Here is a 21,978-nt window from a genome sequence, read left to right on the forward strand (position 1 = left end):
AAATACAGAGTATCCTCATTCCCTGCTTAACAGCTAACCCCACTTAAATTAAAGCAAGTGCCCCTGCTCCTTCACCTCTGATTTGGTCAGCTTTTAAGTGGGTTTTGTGAGGAAGAAATAAAGGACTCTTGACACAACAAACTTTGTCTCATTGCATTTACTTTTTTTCACTTTGGTTGATTATTTTATATTTCCAGTGTTTATAGGACATTTCCATGTTGCCAGCCCTAAGGATACCACCATTGTAATTGAAAGGCCCAGTTTAGAGTCTATCCCAGAAAGAATCATTTGAGTTCATTTTGCAGTTCATAGCCCAGAACCAGAACTTTTCAAAAGACACTCAATAACACCAATGCAGGCACCCCTCTGGACAACATATCAATTTGTATTATGAATTGAATTGTGGTTGTACCCACTAGAGCTGATATAGTTAAGTGTCTGTCAGTGTTTCCATTATATTTTGAGGGCTTCTTACTTGGTTGCGAGAATATCCTTCAGGCTGAAGCAAATACAGCCAATCTAGGATATCTGTCATCTTTCTTTAGTTTTATGTTTTAAAATGCTAGTTTCCTTATACACAATTAAAGATAATTAAGAATTGAGTTTCTAAATCACTAGCTACCTAAAGATGGTGGGTTTTATAAGGTAGGCTCATGGCACTAAAACTCATATCTGTTTGTGGGATTCAAATTCTTCAACTTGGAGGTTTAACCTTCAAAAGCAGAGTTCCAATAGGATGCAAGTTCCCTCCAAAATTATACCTGTAATTATTTGACTTCTGAATTTTAAATTGAGAGGTGTTTATTTATATTTAGATGGGACATGACTGCTTCATATTTAGGCTCACTTTTCACTGTTCAACCTTCATGTCCTCCATCCTGAGATTCAATCCATGAAAATTTTTTGCCCTTTCTACAAAACCTATCTTAAGAGGCTGGGGATTTAGCTCAGTGGCATAAGTGCCTGCCTTGCAAGTGTGCAGTCGTGAGTTCAATTCCTGGTACCGATAAAAACGAAAAAGACCCCCCCAAAAAAAACAAAAAACAAAAAAACTATCTTAAGCTTCCACTCTCTGAGAAAGACTTCCTGTACTCTTATAAATAGATCCAAGGAATTTTTTAAGTTCATTTTATATGTAACACTTTCCTCTACTGTAGCTATTATTATATAACAACATTTGTCTTTGCTTACTAGTATGCACAAACTGAGGGCAAAGCTATGTCCTTTTTATTCATAAAATGCTTAAAATATAGCTGAATAAATATTAGTTTCAAAAATGAATAGATTGAGTGGAATGGAAGATCTATGAAATAGGGTTAGAGGTAAGTATTTTGAAGGACATAAAAAGTCATTTCTAAAAACAAATCAATGTCTTTAAATATGATTTTCCTCCAATCTTTCAACTTTGCAGATGGTACACATTCTTATATGCCCCACATTGAAGAATCTCCGACAGAATTATATTCCTTTTTAACTCATAGGATAAGATATATGCAACAGGATATATCTCTTGAAAGAATTGAGAGAATTACTGATCAAGGAACCAGGAGATGAAGTGTTTGTTCTGACTTAGTTGTACAGAGTCTGTGACCCTCTTCAAGTTACTTAATAGCTCAGTGATTCAATCTTTCTGCAAATGGTGACAAATAATAGCAGTTCTTGTCTGCTTCACAGAGATGGTTGGTGAAAAATGTGTTAGCATGTATCAGACATTTTAAAGAGAAAAATCTAAACTACGTGCAATATACAAATTAAATATTATATTTGCTTTCTTTGCTGTAAATTATAATTTATTGCTAAGAAGGCTATTTTGTTGAAATAACATTAACCTTATCACAAAATATAAGTGGAAGATTTAATTCTTGTATTTGTCATGAACTATAATGAAAGGAAATGAAAAGTTATGCACTTCTTTCTGCATTTGGAGAGGACCCATGTGATTAACATGATGGATAAGCAATCATGTTCTAACTGAATTTCCAAACACATTTTCAAGGAAAGCTACTAAAAAGAATTACAGAGGCTTTTACAGGCAAATGATTGGAGTGATTTTTTTTCATAATAACAGGTTTGCTTATAAGGTTGTATGTTATAGATGTGAAAACTTATAGTGTCTTTCACAGGATAATCTATGAACCACTTGCTTCTGCATAACATGTAATATAAATTCAGAATCACAGAACCTATTCTGTAAGTGAATAAAAAAACCTTTTAGATGGCGTAAGGAATAAGGACTGTTGCATGTTGAGCAAGATCTTCAGATGATTCCTGAATGATACTCAGGCCTGAGAACTCTTAGCATACCTCCTTTGGTTTAGGATGCAGAATACACAGAAACTACAGAAAATGAAGAGCAATAAACTGAAGTGTTCCGTGTATCAAGAGGTGACTGTCTTTTAACTGAAAACTCACTGACTGTGTTACTTTTGTACTCTTTCTGAAAGAATTTGAAATTAATCCTATTTTAGGGGAAAAAAGAAATTTTTGGAAAATTGGTATATATTGGACCAAAAGTACATGAATCAAGAATTGATGTTTTATTTTGTCGTGTGTAATCAGAACTCAAGGGTAATTTATGAGGAAGATATGACACCTTTATTCATTCTTCTGTGTTTTCTTGGAGGCAAACCAATCCACTCCCTGTTCACAAACATTTTAACATTTTTCTAATGATTTGTCTTCCTGCCACTATCAAGAAAAAATGAGTAAAATAGAAAAATAATACTGTAATGCTTTTCTACCATTAATGGGCATAGCTTTGTTGGTTTGCTTCTGTGAGCAAGGTGGCACACAGTCATGTAGAAATTCAACAATTATAAAAAGAACATAGAGGCAAATGAAAAACACCTGAGGTTCTAATGTACCATAGCAATTACTGTTCACATTTTGGTGAAAATTTTTGCAGAGTTCTGAACTTACTGTACATGTGATTATTTAGATAAGATTATATCTATAAATGTAATTTATTTACACAAATATATATATATATATATATATATAAATATATTTATATACATATTGTGTTATATTTTACATTGTTTTATGATTTGTTTCTCCTTGTTTGTGATACTTAAACGTCCTATAATCTTGAATATTTATCATATCAATTACAAACTAATCAGATGCAGATTAGAGCTGCTATTAGCTGTTTATCGTTCATTTTGACACGAAGAAATGGACCGCCCATACATACACACTCAGCCACTCTAATCCTCTGATTATCAGGTCAGGGATTCCTCAAAAAGTCCCATTTTTCACCATGCCTCTACCCTAAATTCTGTCTCATGTCACTTTAGCCGAAACATATTGAAACACAGGTAAGTGTGAGTTCTAATTGTCAGTTATCTGGTGCAGCAAAGAATTATGTAAGATTCCTCAGCATCTAAGTTGCCTCTCATTTTTTTTCTATAACTTTTCATGTTTTCTATTTGAATTTCCTGGAGAGTCATTTCTACAATACAATGTGAGTGAGAAGGGAGTCAAGCAAGTTTAATGTCTTATCCAACACTTATTTAATGCTTATAATTCTCAAGGTTTATCACATGGATTACTTAATTGAATTCTTATAATAACTATATAAGGTCAGAGCCATGGCTATGTACACAGAAATATTGAGGGATTTAGAGTCTCAAGGAAGGCACATAGGAATATGCATACAATTCATTCATGGTTTAGCAAGTTTGAGTTGGGAAAGCATATTATTTATTGTGTACAGTGTGTTGTTAAGGAGATTAAAATACTTTGCAAGGAGGTGGATGTTGTGAATACATTTTGAATACATGAATTCCACCTAACTGTTTACTTTAAGATGGTTAGTTTTATGGTAAACACATTTTACCTCCATTAAAAAATAAATAATTGAGCAGGGAATTAAACCCAATCTGATTCCCAGACCACACAGTTAGCCATTACAATGTAGGGCTTCTCACCTGTATCTACTGACTTCAGATTTTTTCCAGATTACATAAAATTAAGATATTTTTATTACAAATTTTGTTGACTGTCTTTGTCATTCTTATAAGCACAGTATACTAAATCTTTAATGATGCAGTTTACGGGGTGGCTTATATTTAGCTTCTCAAATAACTTCTTATGGAACACATTTTACCTACAAAATTGCTAGAAAACTATGTTTCATAAAATATCTTTGAGGAATCACTGTTTACTTTAAAGAAATACAAAGAATGTTTATTACAAAATTATTTTAGCTTGGGTGGCTTTCTTAGTATATCAACAAAACAGAAACAAATATTTTAATAAATGCTGGGCATTTTACTGGGATTTCTTTTATATTCATTTCCTAGTCAAATGTTAATATTAGAACAAGGAAAATAAGTAATTTCATCATTATCTACCCTTGAAAAAACTTAATATTTACTCTTTAATTAAGTTTCATGTAAAGGAAAGGTCTACTCTGTACATCTAAAACTACTTCATTATAAAACATAAGGATGTAGGGGAATATACCTTTGACATCAGCAGGTTTTAGTGCATCAGTTTCTGGACTTCAGTATCACATTTAAAAACCTAAAAACACTAAATTTCTAAATTTGCAAGCCAGTTAATATTTTGTTAATTTTGGTGCTTCATTTTGGCTTACTTCTTTTCAATAGCAAAGGCAGATACTTTCAGAATAGTCAACTAGATTAAAATTAGAGCAAGCATTATAAATAAATCATGTGCCCATTGATCAAAAGTATCCTACAACACAGTCCTATTCTATTTTCTGTATGACATCAATTATAATTTCATTGATTGTGGTGTTGAAATTAATTAAAAATGAATTTACCTGCCATAGCTTTACATATATGCTTTATGACAGTTTTCCATCTAAATCTGAGTGTACATATCAGAATTTTCATAAATAAAGCATGTAAGGTACACAAGTCAACCCACCCTTCCAACATAAACTTAACTCTTCTGCTCACCGTAACTGAGAATTCTGCCTCTCATATTTTCCTTCATCCTACTGTCATGATTTGGCTCTACTTCCCTGTTCCTTTGGAAGCCCATTTGAAGTCATTTCCTGATGTTCTGACTGGATCCTATGATCTTGATGGAGCTTATGTGGATAGTCCCTGCTGCCATTTATGCTGGTGAACCTCTCACTGCTGGAGAAATGTCCCCACATAATCCAAATTGGACACAGTGCAAATACAACCTACTGCCCTTAGTCTGTATTTTAACATTACAACTCTTTACTCAAGATTAAAAGTAGCAAAAAAAGTCATAGACTTCAACACCATCAGACTTAATGTTCCTTCCTGAACAAAAATATCAACTCTTTGTACATAAGGAAAGACACGTTATTCACTATAATGTCTCTTACTCCATTCGCTTGACTTTGTCGTTATTAATGTTTATTTTTGGTTTAAGGCAATTCTTATCTTAATGTACACAACAGAGAACTTCCTTATCTCCTCACTTATAGTCTGTTTCTGAATCACAGATGGAGGTTGGTAGGGACTCAATGGGCAGATAGAGACCAAAACTCAGGCAACTTTGCCACACTAGGCAACCCAAGGGAAGGAACCATGAAGGGGTGAAGAGTCACCCATGGCATGATAGGAAGAGAGGTCACCTGGAACACGTGGGGTCCAAGTGCACAACAAGGAAAGGCAGCCAGAGATAGAACAGAGATTATAACCAACAGCTTGCCATAAAGAATATCATGTGGAAATATGGTAACCATCCTTCTTCATTCAAATTGGGACAAATAACCTCAGGGAATAAGGAAGGAATATGAAACAGCAGAGTGCTCTAGCACTCTTCCTACACTTTCTCAGTCATAACCCTTCCCAAACTGGGCCTCATTGCTTTCATCACCTACATACTCAAAACAGCCAGGGTATCAAATTTACTACATGCCTAGGCAAAGGGAGGCTCTTCCAATCAAATACAAAGCTGAAGTTTTGACATAATCAGAATTTATACAGTTTGGATCTGAAGTGTCCTCCAAAGGCTCATCTATAAAAGTGCTGGCTCCCAGCTAATGGTGGTGTTGGGAGGTGGAGCTGGTTCAGGAAGTCAGGAGCCCTGAGGTTATATCCAAGAAAAGACATTGAGACTCTTCTGCTTCCTTGCTGTCACGAAGTGAGAAACTTCAGGACATTCTGTGCTCCCTGGCATGTTGTGCTGCACCACAGGCTCAGAGAAGCAATGACTATGGCCTGAAACCTCCAAAAAAGATGAGCATGAGGAATCTTTCCTGCCTTGAAGTTATTTATCTCAGGTATTTTGCCATAGTTTTGAAGCATAAGAATTAATATTGTATTCAAATAAAATATTTTAGTAATAGAAGTCATAACTATACATTCTACAGATTTAACTAAGGTAGCAGGCATATTATCCAGTCATGGAGTTTTCAGAGAATGCTGCTTAAATTTAAAAATGATAGTGCTTTATATCTTCAGTTTCACCAAAACTATTTTGATGATCTCTCTATAAAAAATATAGAAAAGTAAATGACTCTTTTGTGTCTATCTTTGAACAAGAAGGTCTATTACTCCCTATTCTTAGTCATTGTTTTCCCAGTCAGATCTTCTCAGATTGTGCAGTAATAGGCCTGCAGTCCAGGGTGGTGTTCAGTCAGTCTTTATTGATAGCAGCTTCATATTCTTTGCGATCAACACACTATGTAAAGCTGGTGAGAAGGTAGAGACTGACAACTGTTCTTGTCAGCTTGATCTCTCTTCCAGGAGCCCATGCAACCCAAAATCTAGTGCGGTGAATGCTTCTAAGTTAAGAAAACTCATAATCCCTTAATGAAAGTGAACTTCTGTTTGGTTAATTAATTTCAAATTATGAGCATAAACTTGGTCTATAGTATTATCATATAAGTGAAATCATGAAATATTTATATTCTTTGTGTATCTAAGTATTTCACTTAACATTTTGGTCTCAGGATCCACCCGTGTTCCTGCACGTGAAATGATTTCATTCTTTTTATGGTGTGGCAATATTTTATTGTATAAAATAAACTGCATATTTTTTACCTGTTAATTTGATGATGAGGATCTAGGCTGTGTTCAGAGCTTAGCTGTTGTGAATTGCTTGCTATAAATATGGGTATGTCTACATCACTATAGTATTATTATTTTGAAGTAACAAAATTTTACAAATGGAGGGCAGAGTAGCAGTGGCAGGGACTGGGGTTAGAGCAAAGACAGAGGAATGGAAGGAAGGCAGTTTTGGTTATAAAATGGCAACATGAGGGATCCTTGCAGAGTTGGAAATATGCAGTGCTTTGGTGGAGGATATATAAATCTACACAGGTGATAAAGTTGTATACAGAATTTAGAATTAATTAATTCTAATTCACAGTGGGGATATTCGAACAGTATTAGTGGCTTATATGACTTTCAGTATTCTGATGGTGACAATACAATATAGTTTTACAAAATGTGACATTGGGGAAAACTGGTCAAAGAATAGAAGCACTTTTTATCTCACATTTTATAACTGCACATAATGTACAATTCCTTAATAAAAAATTTCAATTACATTAAAATACAAAACTTCTCATTACCAGTTCCCCAAACTGGTTATATTTTTAACGCATATTTTTACATAAACTAAGCTGAATTACTTCCAATTGCCTAAACTAAAAAATGAGATTCATTTCACATTCTTCCCCTCTCTTCTTTCTTTATACTTATGTTTGTTAAATGTAATATTTTTATATTCATTGTATTGGTGTACTAGCTTTCCAAAATTTCACATACACAAGAGCATAAAAATTTTATTTCCTTACAGTTACAGAGTTTGGGAAGTCTAAGATAAAGGGGGAAGCTGTGCCCTTGTGGATCTCAGTAAGGGTCCCAAAGCACCAGGGTTCCTTCCTCTCAGCTCTGCAGGGCATTCCTGTCCTTGAGATTCTGAGCAGAAATTATCAGACCTCTCCACACTGAGACAGTGGCCTTGACACTTGTTAATAAACTTGGACGTCATTTCCCCTGTTTGTAAGAGCAGTGTGTTTGTAGCTGTGTAACTCTATAGTCCCATCCTGTTAAATCCACAACATTCAGCTTACTTCATTTTATCCCATTTACAGATGCTTGAGTTCCAGTTGGCAGTGTTTCAGCTCATAGAGTTCCACAAGCTCCTTAGTAAATAGCAATTCAGCCAAACTCTTGGTGTTCTCTTCAGAATATATTTTATCACTTTTGCAAAACAAATGACTGACATTTTTTCCAGATATTTAGGTTCTAGTTGATTTTTTGCTTGAAATCCCGTCTTCAACTCATTTTTCTCTTCTACTATTTTATTAGAAATAGGAGAAACCAAGTGACTTACTCAACACACTTTGCTTAGAAATCTCAGCTAACTAGCTTTTCCATTGCTCACACGCACTACCTTATACCAAAAAGTAGATCACAATTCACCCAAGTTCCTTGTCACTATATAATAAGCACACGCTGTTCTCCAGTTTCTAAAACAGTAACATAGTCCTTGTTTCCATCTGAGACATTGTCAGAATTGCCCACATTTCTGTCATACATCTAAAACTTTTCCCAGCCTCTATCCAGTACCAAGTTCAAAGCTGCATCTACATTTTTAAATAGTATTTTTACACTAAATTTATTTTAATTAACTTGAATTGCCAGAACAAAACATAATAGGCTGGATGGCTTAAACAACACTAAATTTCTAACAGTTGTGGGCTTGGAAGCCAACAATACAGACTGGATTCATTTCTTGGCTTATAAGCACCAGCTGTGTACACAAATGCTAGTTTGCTTTTGTATGTATTCAGGCCAAGAGAGTAAAGGAGAGTTCTCTCTCACTTTCTTCATCATAGTTGAATTTTATGCAACTTGGATGTCACCTTTGTGACCTTAATTAACACTAATTGCCTCCTAAGAGCACTATCTTTAAATTTTGCCACACAGGATATTAGGCCATCCACATACAGATTTTATAGGAATATGATTCAACCCAGAGCTTTAAAACATACATTTACCATCTCACAGTTTTCATATGCACATCCAGGGATGTGCATATGGCTCAGTTTGTCTTTTACAAGGCTACAATCATGTTTCAGCTAGATTGGGTCTGTACCTAGAAGATTACTAAGGAATATATTCACTTCAAGTTCACTCCAATTGTTGACAGAATTCACTTTTTATTTGATAGGATTAAGGACCCCGACTTCTTGATGGATATTGGTCAGGGACTGTTCTCAGCATTTGCAACTACCCTGAGCCCTAGAGGATGCCTTGGTGCTCTGCTATGGGGCTGTGTCCATGGCCTCTCTCACAGTATACAATTTACTTCTTCCGGCAAAAGGAAAGCAAGAATGAGTTTGCTAATGAGATGTAGTTTTATATAATGTGACAAACTCATGCAATTGCCATGCCATCATCCTGGACACATACTGTAAAGTCACAGGAGTGACACAGTATCACTTTAGCCATAATCTATACAAAATAAATAACTCAGAGGTTCTGTCTATGTGGGAAAAGGATACACACATTAGGAGGTAGGAAACATGGGAGCTGCATTTGTTAATGGTTAATTTCCTTATGATACCCATTCTTTCTGGAGTGAGACAGAGTTTCAGTGTTGTTCATTTTCATCTGTCAAGTGACCAAAGATGTTGAACATTTTTTCACACATACTTGCTGTTTGTATAGCTTCATCTGAGAAGTGCATATCCATCTCAGATGCTTATTTTTGCATTGAGCCTGTGAATTTTGGGGGTCTGATTTTTTTTTAGTTCTTTATATGTTCTAGATAAAAGTCCTTTGTCTGTGGGACACTATGTGAGTTGTCTTTTCACTGTTGGTGATTTCTTTTGTTGTACAAATATTTTTAATAAGGGAAGATTTCATTTGTTGATTCTTTTGCAGTATTTTCTACATGATCTGGGTTTTGTTTATGAAGTTTCTGCCTACAGTTATGTCTTCAAAATTTCTGCCTATTTTTTCTTGCAGTAAATTTGTGTTTCTACTTAAATATTTAGAATCTTTGATCCATTTTGATTTTAGTTTAGAGCATAATGATAGACCTGGTGCTAGTTTTAGTGTTTGACATGTGGAAAGCCAGTTTTCCCAGCACCGTTTATTAAAGACTGTCTTCTCCCAGTGAACATGTTTGGCTCCTTTGTCAAAGAAAACGTGGCTTAATGTGTTACGTCTGCTGCTTCTATTCTGTTTCACTTATCCTCAGGTTTTTTGTTTGTTTGTTTGTTTTGTTGTTTTTTTGCCAGTATCATATTGATTTTATTACAGTAGCTTTACATTATAAATTTAGGTCAGGGATTGAAATATCCCTGACTTGCCTTTGTTGTCTAGAATTCAATTCAGCTATTCCCCTTCTATCTTCCCAGAAGAATTAACAACGTCATACCATAGTGATGTATGGGCAACCATGTTTATATCAGCACAACTTGTAATATCTAAGTCTTGGAAACAACACAAATATGCATTAAGAGAGGATACAAAAGATGTGATAAATATCAAGATACTTATGAATCTACATCTATACCTATATCTCTATGTCTATGTCTATGTCTATGTCTATGTCTATGTCTATGTCTATGTCTATATCTATATGAGTGCTTCTTAGTCAGATAAACTTGAGACTTTCGTAAGTGGATGCAACTCAAGACCACACTCAAATGAAACAAATCAGACCCACATGTGTAAACTACATATAGTCTCACTAGTGTAAGAAGTTGAATAAGTAAATAGGACTCAAATGTGCAACAAATATTGTGAATTTGGAAGAATCTTTAAAAAAATTAGAAACTATGATGGGGAAAAAAGGAAAGGAAGAAAGGAAATAGGAAAAAATATATATGCACATGGTTGTTAAGATATACAATTAGTTGCTCTTAGTTTATTGAAAAGTTTATGCTAATATTGTTTGAACAATATTTCATGCCTGCATTTTAAACTCTAAATATCTACTGTAAATATAACAGTGTATAATGTATGAATTATTGTTTATCACCTACTAGCCTATTTTTTTTTTTGTCTTTTTCGTTTTTATTGGTACCAGGGATCAAACTCACGACTGCCTGCTTGCAAGGCAGGCGCTTATGCCGCTGAGCTAAATCCCCAGCCCCACTACTAGCTTATTTTGAATCTCTATTTAAATTTTTATTTCCTGATTTTTAAAATAAAAAGTAAAACCATATTAAAATCGCTATAAAATAATTTTAAAAATATAAAAATTATTTTGTTTCTTTTCTCCACTATATTAACAGTTCTGAATCATAGGATGTTACCTCATTATACTAAAATGCTGCGTTCACATGACCTTTTGTCATCTAATACCGTGAGACCCTGGAAGGCAAAGATAATCCTGACCATCTATAATCTGTATGACACATCCTGACTTCTTATAAAGAGTCCAACTAAACTAATATAAGCAAGGTATGGAAGTATAATTCCTCTAAACCATCTACAATTTACAATTCAATTTCTACATTTAATCACATTAAACCACCTAAAACTAAAGCAAAGATTTTCAAAATGCACTTGTGCGACATAAATACCTTTTGTATAACATTAACTCTTGCAAAAATGTACTAAAAGCAAATTAAGATTCTTGCAAATTTTTCACCCTAAAAATGATATCTATCTAAAGCTATACAAATACTTTTGAACATGCTTATATAAGTGACAAACATACAGTAGAATTATTCCTCTACTATTTAAAGAATATTTGAGATGATTGTTATGAAATTTAAAACAACATTCCACTCACTACAGAAGTGAAAAGCAGTCAAATAACCTTTATTAAATATGTATTATATAACATAAGAATTGGTCTAGACACATATGTCAATTAGTACCTGCATTACCCCTATGATAACTATCAGTCCACATATTTTCTCTTTGAGGGAACCTGCCCTGGATTCCACAGCTGGTAAATTCCAGTTACACTTCAAACCCAGAAGGTCCAACTTCAGAAGTGTGACCCTCACACTTCCTTATACAAGATGAATACCTAAAAAACACTCATTTCTATTCACCAACATCATTGCTGTTCCCTGGAATATCAGGCAAAGGGGGTAGTAAAAATTACCAACAGGCTCACAGTTGATACTTCCCAGCCACACAAAACCAAGATTATTTGCCTTGTGCTGTTGGATTAAGTACCCTGCCAAGATGTCACGCCAAAGCCTGACTTAAGAGAGATTTCTGCCTAGGCAGTTAACTTCCCCTCTGGCAGCGTACATTGACTGGCAGGGTTTCCCCAGTCACATCAGTTTCTCGACAGGGACTTAAAATCATTAGGAAAAAAAAATCACATAAAAAAATTGCAAAAAAAAAATGGTGAATGTGTTTCAAATGTATAATAATCTCAGAAAATTATCCACATATTCATTTAGAGAGTGCTTTATTTTTCATGTAAGTGTAAGACAGAATAGATGCAGTATGTCATGAGTCATATGAAATTACAAATACTGTATTTGTGTGAGACAGAATAGGCATCAATTATTACTAACTAGAGAAGTGAATGGGGATGAAAATAGGAATTAAGAATGTGTTTGTACATGTACCAACTTCCCACATGGAATGCAAACGCTATGTACTGCAAACATGTACTAAAATTATTTGAAAAAACATGTATATGAAGATATGTACATGTATATCCATACTTTTCTCATAGCCAATACTAATGCCCAACATTTCCATAATCATAAAATTATTTCAACACATAGGAAAATAAAGAACATAGCTTCACCACCTTTTGCACAGTTGGAAGGACCCAAAATGAGGCAGTTGATCCAGAGCGGTTTTAGAGAAATTGTAATCAGATGTTCTGAAACTATTCAATATTTAACTGTCTCCAGAAAAATAATATCAAAGCTTATCCTATCTCACTTAAATCTTTAATGTTCTGGTTTAAGCAGCTTTTCCTCTTGATACTTCCTTCATGGAGGAAAAGCTCTTGGAATACATTTCTCCTAGGTGTGTGATTCATTTTCTGGTTCATCTTCTTCCACAGCTGTCCTTCTGAATCTGAGTTTCCTTACTTTGTATCCACAGGTACCACTTTGTAACTTCTATTCAGGGTATAGATCCTCTGTCAAACTCTTCTAGCATTTAGCCATTGTATGTTATGATCTTTTTTCTTATTGTTAATTCCAGCTTGCTTTTTGGCCATAGTATTCCAGTTTGAAATAACAGGCATCATGAACTGACTTTGAATGATTCTCATATTAATTTATAAATTAAGTTTATTGGTGCATATTAAATGTATATATAATCACATTCAGCATGGATAATTTGTACCTATTCATGATATATCTTGATTCTTCTTTTTTTCCCCATTCCCTTACCCTTGCCCTTCATTTCTTCTTCCTCTGCTTATTTACAAAAGCTTCATTTCTATTTTCCTTCTTTTCTTGTTACTTTTTTCTTCCACCATTCCAGTTCTGCTTTCTATTTGAGTACTTTCGCTGTATTTTACAATATCTATTATATATTTTGTTCCTTATTTACACTTTTTGTTTTTGGTCTTTTTCCTTTTTATCGGTACCAGGGATCGAACTCACGACTGCCTACTTGAAAGTCAGGCCCTTATGCCGCTGAGCTAAATCCCCAGCCCCCCCTTACTTACATTTTTGTAAATGTAAATACATTTACATTTTGTGTCTCATGTACTGCATTACATCCATGAAATGATGTTTATTTTCCTGATTGTTTCTTCTTGTCAAAATGATGTAATTCTAACTTGATTTGTTTCTGTGTTCATCAATAACATAGGTACTCTAAACGGATTTTACAATAATACATGTATATCCTATTTCAATAATTTTATCATCAGAGTTATCAAAATACATTAAATATATTCTATGAACATTTGAATAATTCCATTGTTTCACTTGACAAGCCATTAATAACAGTTCTTTGAATATGGTTTTACAAGGATCAATAGTTTCTTCTACTTAGGCTATGGTATATACTTCATAATTAAATTTATAATTCTGGTATATTCTTCCTTTAAAATTTACCAGGAACAAAAGTGCTTATTATATGCCATATAAAAACATGTAACATAATTTTATTTTTCTAACTATTCAGTAGTAATATAACATTTTATACTTTATAGAAACAGAACATTTGAATATAGTTTAATATACATACCTTTGTCCAAGGCACATCCTGCTATGGTCTCAGGATAGGAACCTAAAATAAAAAAATGTACTTATTAATATACAAAATAATTACTATAAACAGGTTTTAAAATACTAGTAAACATTTTAAATTTCAACCATTGATTATGTGTGCCTATCAACTTCAATATGACATTTTACCTTTTTTTTTTAATGGCATTCATTAAGACAAAAAGAATACTTCATGAGTGGTCCACAACACTTCTTAATTTAAATTTCTAAGGAAGTCTATTAATTCTCCAGTTTTTTTCCTCCAGAAAGAAGTAAAGAAGCTGATTCATTTCCTGATATACAAATGTCAATTTCATGCAAAAAACAGACATCATTTTTCTAAAATACTACATGAATTACCAGTTTCAAAACAGACTAATTTGATATGTGATAATAAGTCTTATAATATCTGCTTATCAAAAAGTGACAATAAGACACCAATTAGTTAACAATGATTTTCTTTTTTAAAATGATTTTCACAGTAATAATGTTTCAAATTTTCAAGCAGATGATAGCTTTAAATATGTTCAAACCAACCTAGGCACTTTAGAAATCAAATGATACAACAGAACCACATAGCCTGAACTAAAGCCTAGTATTTCCATCTTTTTTCTGCTTTATTACTCTATTAGGTTCCCAATTTCCAAATATGTTCAAAAATCCATATCCCTAAAAGCACAGATCCAAATCTGAGAATTCATGCTGTGAATGTGATCTTACTAATTATAGGAAATTTGATTATATGCAGAGTGAAAATCTCATTTTTTTTTTTTTTTTGTATCTGGTTGCCTAAAATAACCAGATGTGGAGAAAAAACAAAACAAAACAAAAACAAAAACAAAAACTAGAAGAAATCAACTTTCTTTGTAATCTCTACCAGTATTTTGGAGTTAAAAGTCTACTATGAATGATAATATCTATACGGCAGGAAGAAAAGCAATGTCTCTTTCACAGTTTGTGTTTTCAAATTCAAAAAGTTTAGCTCTGGGAAGTATCTAAGGTGGATACAGTGACATATGCCCTTAATCCTGCTACTTGGAAGGATGAGTCAGGAAAATCACCATGAGTTTCAGGTCAACCTCAGCTACAACAATGATGAGCCTCTCTAAGTCTGAGTGCATAACCAACTAACTCGATTTAACTAACTGACTTCAAACTTGATTTAAAGGTTTTCTCTTGAGGAGCTTTTGGGCAACTAGAAAAAACCAAGAAACTCAGTGGCCTAAAATGTGGTCAAAACAATAAACGTGTGTACAAGTGAACATATGAGCACATCTTATACAAACTCATAGAGAGATTTTTTTACCTGAAAATAAACATACAAATATACGTACGCATATAAAACTGTGTGAGGCCAATTTCTTTTGTGTTCAAAAATAAAAAGTTCATATCAACATATTTAAATCTTGGTTCCTTGGATTGCCAGACAACTCAGACATAAAATAACATAAACCACCCTGACACTCAATTTTTCATTAAAATTTTTTTTATAAAAACTAAATGCTATAATAACAATCAATTGTTCAGAAGAGTTTTGGGACATAGTAAGTGGTTCCAAAACTTTATTTAAGTCTAAAAAATATCAAGAGATGGGACAGAGAAAGGAAGGAAAGACAAAAGGAACAAGAAAAGGAACTACGATGTATTATGTACAAGGTACCAACTCCTCACAAAAATGTAAACATTATGTATTACAAAAATGTACTAATAAAACAGTATTAAAAGTTTTAAGTAAAATGGTTCTGAAAAGTTATTAAATAAATGAAATTTCTTAGTGTATCTTATATGTAATTGAAAATTATTTTACTGATCATCTGTCAGGTAAAAATCTTTTTTTTTTCCTAAGCACATAATTATATGCAAAAAAGTTGATAAATAAAAGTTGTTACAGTTTTGGTCTAATCGTCCCCAGAATGTTTCATGTGTTCAAATGTGGGATTCCTGAAAGGTGCTGGATCATTAAGATTCTATACTCTCCAGTGGATTACTCCACTGAGTACAGTTGAATGTGCTATTAGGAAGTGGGACCTGATTACATCAAGTAGACTATTGGAAATGTCGCCTGGGAAGGTGTAGTCTTGCCTTGGACACCCTCCCTCCTCTTTCTTCCAGTCCCCTCTCCATATCCTGGTTGCCATATTGGACATGGCTGTGTAGACCATGCCCTTTCACTATGCCCTTTCAATCTTGGAAAAGCTGTCCATGAATTGAACTCGCTGTGCACTAAAATATCCTCTCTGCCTTGGTGGCAGGTGTCAAATATTTTGTTTTATCAATGGAAAATTGGCAAATACACAAGTAAAAATGATATGCTTTACTCACATTTTTTAAAATAAGCAGACTCTAGGTAAAAATAGAACAAGCTAGTACTTGTGAATGATGCATTTGAAGCAGTACTTAAAGGCAATAATTTCATATTTTGAGCTTACTTCTGATCTTGTATAACTAGAGGAACATAAAATCTCCTTAAATGAGAAGAAAACACTATTTTGCAGGCCAAATTAGAATCCTATAGTTTAATATCCACTGGAGTCAAAGTAAAGGGTGAAGTTTATGCATAAAACTGTGGATAATCACATTTTTTTGCAGATTGTAATGAATTTATTCCAGAAATATATGGATCAACAAAGTCAGACTGAAGCTTAGAAAAAAAAAATAGGCAAATAAGTCAACGCTCTGAATAATCAGGGCATCAAAAATTGCATTAAAGTTGCTTGGTCTGACTTTTTTGAATTATATATATATATATATATATATATATATATATATATACATACATATTTCAAATTATTTAATGAGTAAGAAATAAATAAAGACATCTATTTTTTGATGATTGGTGCAATGGAACTGAACAGAGGCTAAAATTAAGAAGAAACATATTTAAATTTTAAAATAAAATAAAAAAAGAAAGAATAAAAAATATCAAGTAAGAAAAATGCCAAATATCAAACTTAAAAAGAAGACAATATATTTGGTGTATTATGGTTTCAGCATATCATATTTTTGGTGCCTTGGACCCTTGATTTTGGTGAAGGGAGCATAAATTGTCCACATTATATAACTGTTTTGGTCAGTGATTATCAGGGAGATGTCAATCCCCATTTCTGCCTACATACATCAATTTCTGGAAGCATTTTTGGTCATGATTAAAAGTAAATCTTACTGGTATCCAGTGGGAAGATACTATGCATGGAACAAATATCTTGTAATGCACAGGACAGCTCTTCTCAAGGAAGAATTCTCTAACCCAGAATATCCATTGTGTGAGCCCTGGCTGATTTGGTAGAGCAGATGGAAGCCTCTCTCTTATCTCTCCATAAGCCCTCCAAAACCATGAGATTATATCATCTGATTAGAGTGGATCCCCCAGGAAACAAAGCTGTGGTAAGAATCCTGACAGAAGTTATTTTAGTTTCCAGTAGGCTGCCTAAACAATAACTAGTGTTTACTGTAACTACAGTGAATTAGTCACAAGTTGATGAACTAGGAAACACCAACATTTTATACTACGTCAATGTCAACTCAATAAGTAATTGCATTTGCACTCCTTTTCTCAAATGTAATATGTCAGAAAACATTTTTCTGGATTATATTATTTGTTTTTTAAAAAAAGTACAATCAGTGACTAACATTATTCTATTTGAAATAATTAAAATTACAAGTTGTTTGCTTTATCATTATTAGAAATTTTGGTATTCTAGGTCTCCTGTAGCTCCCAATGAACTTTAGGATTGTTTTCTATGATTCTGTGAGATTTGCTGTTGGAATTTTGAGCAGGATTACATTAAATCTGTACAACAGTTTTGGAGTTTTGTAAGTATGGCCATTTTCATTACTTTGGTTCTTCCTTCTCAGGAGCAAGCAATATTTTTTCATATTCTGATATCCTTTTCAATCTGCTTTTTCAGAGTACTGTAGTTTTCAGTGTAGAAGTCTTTTACTTCTTCCATTAGTTTATCTGTAGTTATTTATTTATTTATTTATTTATTTATTTATTTATTTATTAGATTCGATTGGGAAAGTAGCTGTTTCCTTGATTTCTTTCTCAGTGACTTTGATACTCATCTACAGTTTGAGTGCTGATTTGTATCCAGTTAACTATTGAATATGGTTATTAAATCTGGAAGTTTTTGATGGCCATTTTCGGCTCTTATAAACCCCAAACATCATGTCATGCCATGTAGTATATCATGTCTTCTGCAAATAATAATTCAACTTCTTCCTTTTCTACCCTTATTCACTTTATTTCTTTCTCTTGTCTAATTGCTCTGGCTGTTTCCAGAATCTTATTGAACAGGAATGGTGACACTGGACATCCTTGTCTTGTTCCTGATTTTAGAATAAAAGCTTTCAGTCTTTCACCATTTAGTATGATGCTGGCTATTGGTTTGTTATAGATGACTTTTAACAGATTGAGATAATGACCACCTACTCCAATTTTTTGAAAGATTTTTATCATGAATGGATGTTGGGCTTTATCAAACATTGTTCCTGTATCTTTTGAAATGATCATATCTCCCGTCTAACTCTGTTAATATGTTACATTACATTACTGATTTTCATATGCTGAATCATTCCTGCATTCCTAGGATTAACTCTACTTGGTCATGGTGGATGATCTTCTTGATGATTTGCTGCATTCTGATGTGGTTCTTTGAATACAATGGAGTGTTACTTATTTTTAGAGATGAATAAACTTGAGCCATTTCTAGGTAAATTGCTTGACCCTGAGATCATATTCTAAAGTGAAATAGATCAAACACTTATGCAAAAACTCTTTTTCCCCCTCTGGTGTGAGAAGCTAAAAGTATAAATAAGGATCAAGATGTGTAAGACATGTTGTAAAATAAGAAGAAAATATTCAAAGTTGAAGGAGAAGTAGGGAGGGGAGGGGAAGTGGGGAAGGAATAAAAAAGAAAAAAATGAGAAGGGAAGAAAAATGGAAAAGAAACTTTTGTAAATAAGAAGAGAAGAAAGGTGGCGGTCGAGTCAGAAAATGGGGGGAAGGAATCAAGATGTAGAATGTATACATACAAATTCCCTGTGACAATTATGGTTAATTATGTATACCTAAAATGTGCCAATAGGCTTAATTTTTAAAATATTCATTAAATCAATATTCAGGAGGTGACAACCAAATCATTTTCATAGAAAATAAAGTGCTTTAATCCTACCGATTTAGTTTGCCTGAAAAACAAGTCTACTTTTTAAACAAAACTATGATGTAGTTCTATTGGGATTTATATGAAGTTATACTATATTCACTTACCTGAAATAAACTAATCTTTAAACACAGAATTGTTGTTACTATTCAATAAGCTCTAGGATAATTTCATACTTTTCTCATTCCACTCATTTGAGAATGCCTTGCTACTATCACAATGCTCAGAACAGTTAATCAGTGAAACATGAATATTCTCTTTTAATGATTTAGTGGGGTTTGTAACCTGAAAAAAAAAAAAAGTGTCCTGACAGCCTCTAAGGATTTCTGCAAAGTCCAAACATCTAAAATCATTAATTAGAGATAACATTCAGCAGGTCAAATTTTAACAAGGGAAATGGGGAAAGGATGTTAGGGGATACATAGAGGAAAGAGCTCTTTAAAATGATAACGATTTAGGTGATGACACTGGGGTGAACCCTAATCCATTTTGACTAATGTCACTTTTAAAAGAAGAGTTAGGGCACATAAAGGAGTGAGTCATGAGTTTTTTAGTCGTCATTGAAATTGAAAAGAAAGGTCTGTAATTTGGGTAAAGCTAGAGATGGTCAAGTACCTGTAACAATGTCATGAAAACCACAAATTCTTCAGGATTTGACCATACATTTTGAGCATAACAAGATTTGTTGTTACAGTGACAGATTTATGTCAACAATTCTATCACCACAGAAGAATCACTCTTTACTAAAAAATAAATGATTATCACAATGATGGATGCATATTAAGTTCAATATGTGTGTTTTAAGTTTATGAAAAATCTATTTTACCACATTTCTTAACTATTTCATCTAATCAGTTTGACTGTGTATCTACGTATGAGTCAGAGATATACATAGCATCGATATTTTATATCTTTCTTTAGCAGGGTGTATTTACAGGAACCCAGTGAATGATCATTAAAGCATTCATGAGTCAGTGCATATATGTACAAATTGCATTAAGATTATTTTCCACATCTTTTTTGAATGATAAAATATAATCTTTTCATTCACAGTCAGAATTGGATGCCTTAATTTAATCATTGTAATGAAACTATCAGCACTACAATCATCAAGTTTATAACCTATTGAACTTATCATAGTGGTTCTTCTCCAGGTTATATCAGTTTCCTTGTAAAAACTGTCAGAAGGCTAGTGATGCACTCCTGTAATCCCAGCTCTCAGGATGCTGAGCCAGGAGACTCATAGCAAATTCAAGACCAGCCTGGGCTACAAAGGGAGCTCAAGGCCAGCCTGATCTGCATAGCAAGATCCTGTCACAAAAATACGAACAAAACAAACTGTCAGAAGAGCAAAAAGACTGGCAGCAGAATTACTCTGCAATACTTTACTTATAGATGGTCTTTAAAATAATATATTTTCAACTTGATTTGGAGGAACTTTTCACACCATTTTCATTTCCCTACTGATGTATGACCAATTTCAATAGATGCACTGTATTCTACATGTTTAAACTACCCAATGTGTGGTACTTTGTTATAGCAGCTCTAGAAAACTAACAAAATTGATAATTTTCATTTAAAGTACATATCTATCAAAAAATTGATATTGATAAAACTTGTCTTCACTTTTCTCCCATTTTGCATTTAATACTTTTCTTTTTTTTTTTTTTGCATTTGTCTTTTTCTTGCATGAGCTTATATAAATGACTCACTTTTAAGTATCAGAGGTATCAGAGTACTATCCACCAGGCAGCATAACTCTCCTATCCTGCTTTTCCAGTAGCGTTCTAAAAGGATCTATCCTAACCCAAAGGGAAAATCTATCACAAAGACTAATTACCGAGAACAGCTTGGTGTGTATCTATCTTGGAGGATATTTGTCTACAAAAAGTAAACAATGCCTGTTTTATGTAGCAAGTCTTTTTTGTTGTTTTGATTTGTTTTGATAGTAATGAGCAGGTGTGATGAAACTGTCATCTTCACTCATTGCTGATGGCAGTATAAATTGGAAAGCAATTTGCCAGCATCTATCAAAGTTTAAAAATATTTGCTTCCTTTTTCCCAGTTATTTCGCTTCTGGGAATCTCATAAAAGGACATTTTCACAGATGCTGACAAACCTTTATGCATTCTGATAATCCATTTCAGTAATATTTATACTAGCCATGTACCTCAGAAAGGAAACCAAGCTGACTGCCTTAGATTGGATAACCCGCGGTGCTCCCACAGCATGGCGGAAATGCTGAGAGTCTATTTGCGCACTATGTTTCTAAAAGTAACTTAATAGCATAATACAGTATTAAGTGAATTTTATAACTTGGGTTGTATAAAGAAATAAAAGGATTCCATTACATAAAACCAAATTAACTCCCCAAACAGGAATTCCTTTTACTCTATCATCTGCTTTCCTTCCTCCTCCCCCATGTTTCTTTTTATAAGACACACAGTTAAGCAGAATTCTAAGACACAGACATGAGTCACTAGGGTTTTCAGCATGCTCCATCACTTTAAGAAGTAAGAATAAAGTTTTCTATTTTTAAATTCTATGAATACAACTTGGTACCTGCTTCACTCTTAAAATGACCTGCTTCCCTCTCTTATATTCACTGATTGACTCTGATGACCTTGAATGTTAACTTGTGCTTTCTCATATGGAGAATCAAAAGGTAATCTTCCTTGTTCCATAACAGAA

The 21,978-nt window shown here is 33.5% G+C and overlaps 1 protein-coding gene across 27 annotated transcripts in view; it reads right to left on the bottom strand.

Moving 5' to 3' along the window:
- Nucleotides 1–21,978, bottom strand: part of Ptprd (protein tyrosine phosphatase receptor type D) — a 2,079,748-nt gene that overhangs the window by 1,319,988 nt on the left and 737,782 nt on the right. For all 27 annotated transcript variants that reach the window (XM_063251000.1, XM_063251078.1, XM_063251071.1 and 24 more), the window contains one exon: nucleotides 14,106–14,147. The gene's annotated coding sequence lies outside the window, so the exon portion shown is untranslated. The remainder of the gene's footprint in view (nucleotides 1–14,105; nucleotides 14,148–21,978) is intronic.

The sequence above is a fragment of the Cavia porcellus genome, unplaced genomic scaffold (assembly GCF_034190915.1).
Source record: "Cavia porcellus strain 051 isolate PalLab524CR breed Dunkin Hartley unplaced genomic scaffold, mCavPor4.1 scaffold_1, whole genome shotgun sequence".
Lineage (NCBI taxonomy): Eukaryota > Metazoa > Chordata > Mammalia > Rodentia > Caviidae > Cavia > Cavia porcellus.